At 58.6% G+C, this 4,354-nt stretch overlaps 1 protein-coding gene across 5 annotated transcripts in view; it reads right to left on the bottom strand.

The window, feature by feature from the left end:
• The window catches only part of LOC113216128 (inactive dipeptidyl peptidase 10), a 93,975-nt gene that overhangs the window by 85,419 nt on the left and 4,202 nt on the right, over window positions 1-4,354 (bottom strand). For 4 of the 5 annotated variants that reach the window (XM_052269351.1, XM_052269353.1, XM_052269354.1 and 1 more), the window contains exon 1: window positions 3,991-4,304. The exons of the other annotated variant lie outside the window; for it this stretch is intronic. The gene's annotated coding sequence lies outside the window, so the exon portion shown is untranslated. Of the gene's footprint in view, window positions 1-3,990; window positions 4,305-4,354 lie in introns of those variants that run through there. 5 annotated transcript variants of the gene reach the window in all.

Raw genomic sequence — 4,354 nt, 5'->3', positions numbered from 1 at the left:
GGGGGAGTATAGAGTGCACATTCTGCTGCTGGGGACATGGGGCAGACGCACGCGGGACAAAGAGAACACGTAACGCCTCGCGCCGACAGACGGGACAACCTCATCAGTACTAAATACGGACAGGCACCCGCCCGGCGCCCGCGGGAACACAATCGCAGCAGTGCGGCCACGCCACAGCCCGACAATCGCGAACACGGACCACGTTTCCATATTGGTCATCGTCAAGCGGGCGTCAGTCGCTGGCGTCACTACGGTCTGTTTTGCACACAAACCAACACAAACTAACAGTGCAGAAGAGAGGCACGGATTAAACTCAACTACACAAAGAAACACACATTCGACTTTTAAAAAGTATGTTCGAACAACGATCGGAGTAAAAACACAACCCCATAGGACTCGCCCCCCTCCCCTTTATCCAGTCTGTTTATCTGAGGCTGTCGTCCTCATAATGAACGTCTAGGCCTCTCGGCGAAGTTTAATTGCTGATTTATCTGAGGTCCTGCCGCCGTCGCCTTTTGTTGTCCTCGAATCCTGGTGACTACACGCGTTCTACTTCCGCACTCGAGCAGAGAAGGGTTTTGCAAACACATTTTCGGAAAAGAGAGGGCACGATGAGGTTGGGGGGGTGGGGGGTGTAGAATTAACCCCTAAATACCCCCTGCATCCCCTGCGCCCGGGCCGGCCCTCCGCCTGCTTGAGCAGAACAACAAGTAAACTCATCAATTACAGGCGCCTGGGCTGGACTTAGGACCGTACACATAGCGATGATCCTGGCTGAGCCAAATGACCCTCGGGGGGCAGCAGCGGGGGCCGCCAGCCGGACGCGCCGCCGCACACAGCGACCTGCAGGCTCCATGAAACCAGCTTTTATTGTTTACAAAAACATCTGACAAGACTAGAGGACAACAGACTCGAAGGAAACCAGGTTAGTCCCGTGCACGTCTCTTACATGGCAAGAGTATATTTTTCACACGGTATATTAGTAGTTATTTAAAGGTATTTTAAAATAACAGAAAGGTTCAAAAAGTCAGTGGTTAAAAATCCCCCAATGATCGCCAACGTACGCACAGCAGTCCAAAAGCCTCTTTCTTCCCGGTTGAGAAGCCCGGCGGCGGGTGCGATTGTGAAATTGGGGGAACGGAGGGAGTATGGGCACTACACAGACAGGGATTGTGTGGGAAGGGTGATGGAGAGTCGTTTCGATCGAAGTGACTGGCAAAAAAACACGACGCGCGTGCGGACAGCCAAAGTCCAGACGGACCTGCACAGAGCCCACCGCAGGCGCTGTCAAGTGGCATACAGACAGAAGCAGAAATTACATTGTGGTATTGACTTTACGCACAACTGCACACGACTCAAATATCCCAGCACAACATTTATTGCGTTGAACACGTCCAAAGTAATTTCACTTTCCAATCAAGACACATCCCACAGTTCGAATACACGGTAAAAACAGTTCCTTGATGTTATTCCTTGGATATCAAGGAGCTGATTTTACCGTGTATCTATGCTTTTGAATAGTGGTATTCGCAATTCACAGAATATAGTTTGCATTGCGCTTGCATTGAGAACCTTTGTTCCTCGCAAGCATCTTGCATGTGCTATCCCGTTGTAAATTTCGTGATGCCAGAGTAGGAGCCTGCGGCAGCAGCTGCTAAAGCCGGGCCCGGCAAGCGTCAGCGGCCCTTCCCCTTTCCCATACCCCTTCGTCCTATGCTCGCTTCCCCTGCTGTGCGTTTACCAGTTTTGTGTCATCCTTTGCATCCGATATCGACGACGACACTGAAAGCAATCCCCGCCCGGGAGCAGGAGGGCCCGGGCCCCGGCCCGCCCCGGGTCCGACCTCGCTCCGCAGCGGGGAGGGTGGGGGTGGTCCTACTGGTGCAGCAGGGGGAGGTGGGGGTGGAGGGCATGACCTCCCGTGCGTACACTCGTACCGCCTGCAGGGCAGTCGCACCATGCAGAGGTGTCGGAGCTATAATGATCCTGCACCACCCCGACTCGTCATCCCCCACTCCCGTGTGCACTGGTACGGTACGGAGAGTCTATGGTACACAATAATTTGCCTGGTCACCCCGTACCTACTGGTGAACAGACTTTTAAGTATGGACCACAGTCATTTTGAACACGAAGTCTTATGGGCAGTGAATCATATTTCATACCAACAGTGACCTCCTCCTGATTCCTCATCCTTCCTCCTTCTTCCTCATCCTCACAATAAACAATAATCAAACACTTCCCTCCGCCACACGGTATAAGAGTGACCGGTGGGCCCTGTGAGTAGCAGGGAGAGCAGCCGAACGTGTTTACTAATGTTTCGAGAGGTCTGCCTCTGCCGGCGCGGGGCGCAGGGCGCGGCGCAAGGCCAGCACGCGCGCAGCCACAACGAATGGCTCCCTGCTCTCTAAACAGAGCGTGGCACGGCGCCGGCAGAACTCTGGGTGGTGGTGCGAGAGAAGAACTCGGCGACAGGCACGCCGCGCGGGGCGGGGCGGGGCAGGGCGGGGCAAGAGCGAAAAGGACCAAGTTCTGTGCTGTGTTTTATGAAGTCGGGTCTGCCCCCGCGCCGGTACCGCGCGGCCAACGCCCCAGGGACCACAGTGTGGCCACTGCAGCTAAAGACGGCCACTTTTGAAACGATAGCAAAAATATTGTTGGTAAGAAAGATTCTTTTTCAAGAAGGCTGCCTTTTCAAAAAATCCCTTGTTAAAGAAATGCTTTTTCAAAAATTCCTTTTTAAAAAATGCTTTTATTTAATAATCTTTTTTTAAAGACTGTTTTTTTAAAGAGATAGAATTGTTTGTTTTACTTGAGCATTTTAAATTTTTAATCTCCTCTATGCGCCTGGTGGGAGGCTCGCGGCGCGGAGGATGGGAGCGTAGGCAGCAAGTTGGAAGAGGATCGAATGAGGAATGTCCTGGGCTGGGGGTGAGCCGCTGAAGTGACGATGGCGCACGTTAGGTCGGAGGCGGCCCGGGGCGCGGCCGCGGGGAGAGCCAATTTGAACCGGTTCCGTTTATGGGTTGTAGAAAAGCGCGGGGGCGCGGCGGCGGGGCGCGGGCGTACAGGGTTGGGGGCAAGGGCGGCGTCGGGTAGGGGCGGGGCAGGAGAAGTACGAAAGGACGCAACTTTATGAGGCTCGTGCGGGTGGGTCAGCCGAGGGGCCCCTAAAGTTCAAACCCCCTAAATGAATCGGGTTCAAACACCAGGCGTGGCCCGGCGGCCCGGCTGAGCGCGGGCTGCGCGGGCGCCTCGTGTGTGCGGAGGGATGCTGCTGGCAAGGGTGCGGGCCGGGTGCGGGCCGAGTGCGGGCCTCGCACTTTTACCCCCTCCCCTCCCACCGACCGCCCCAATAACGCTTTGATGGAGCGCTGAGAGCCCCGGCGGCCCGGCCCGGCCCCCAAATTGGGCAAATTATCATCCCACCCCCGATTCACACCACAGCAGCCGGAGAGCGCCGGAGTGCTCCGGCCCCGAGCCTCCGGAGATCCGGCCAATGAGAAATGGATGGCGGTGCGGTGGGACCGGCGCGGCTCCGGACGGGCGGGGAGCGCGAGGCGGGGCGGGTGGGGCGGGCGGGGCACGCTGCGTAGGTGGGGCAGGCGCGGTAGGCGGGGTGAGGGTGGGGCATGCGAGGCAGGCGTGGCGGGCCGGGCAGTGCGGGCCGGGGAGAACTAACTGGCGGGCGGGAGACCGCTCGGGCTGAAACGGGAGACTGTGGGGAGTCGACGGGAGACAGCGGGGAGCCAACGGGCAGCCAGCGGGGAGCCAACGAGAGACGACTGAGGGAGCCGGGAGATACGAGATTTGAGTTGCGTATATTGGGAACTATACGAGAAGCCATTGGCATTGGTTCCTGGCAGGCAAGCATTGAGGCAAAAGTAAAACGGCCGCGGTATCTCCCGGTGGCCCTGCAGTACTCGCGGTAAGGGGAGGGGGAGATGCCCTCACGGGGGTCACGGCCGAGGACCGGGGGCGCGCTGTCCTCACCTGGTGGCGTGGCGGCGCGCGGGGCCAGCTCCTCCTCGTCCTCTTCCTCCTCCTGCTCCTGCTCCTACACCGGCGAGTCGGCGGTCCTCCGCCTCCTTCGCATAGCTTCAATCACAGCCACACGCGTCACTCCATCACTTCCCGGCGGCGCCCAGCCCGTCCCCCGCGCCATCCGAGCCGAGCCGAGGGCGCACCGCGGTGACCGAGCCGGGTCGGGGCCGAGCCGGTCGGGGCCGAGCCGAGCCGGGTCGTGGTCGCGACGTGGCGGCTGGCTGTGGCAGTCCGCCTTCGCTGGCTCCACCCGCGCGCACCGCTCGAGGGGTACTGAATCCCCCATCCGCAGCGCGCCGCTCGCTCCCGCCCC

This window comes from Frankliniella occidentalis, unplaced genomic scaffold, assembly GCF_000697945.3.
Source record: "Frankliniella occidentalis isolate FOCC.00 unplaced genomic scaffold, Focc_3.1 Scaffold90, whole genome shotgun sequence".
NCBI classification, from domain to species: domain Eukaryota; kingdom Metazoa; phylum Arthropoda; class Insecta; order Thysanoptera; family Thripidae; genus Frankliniella; species Frankliniella occidentalis.
The sequence above is the reverse complement of the archived record's forward strand: the minus strand, read 5'-3'. Positions and strand labels throughout refer to the sequence as shown.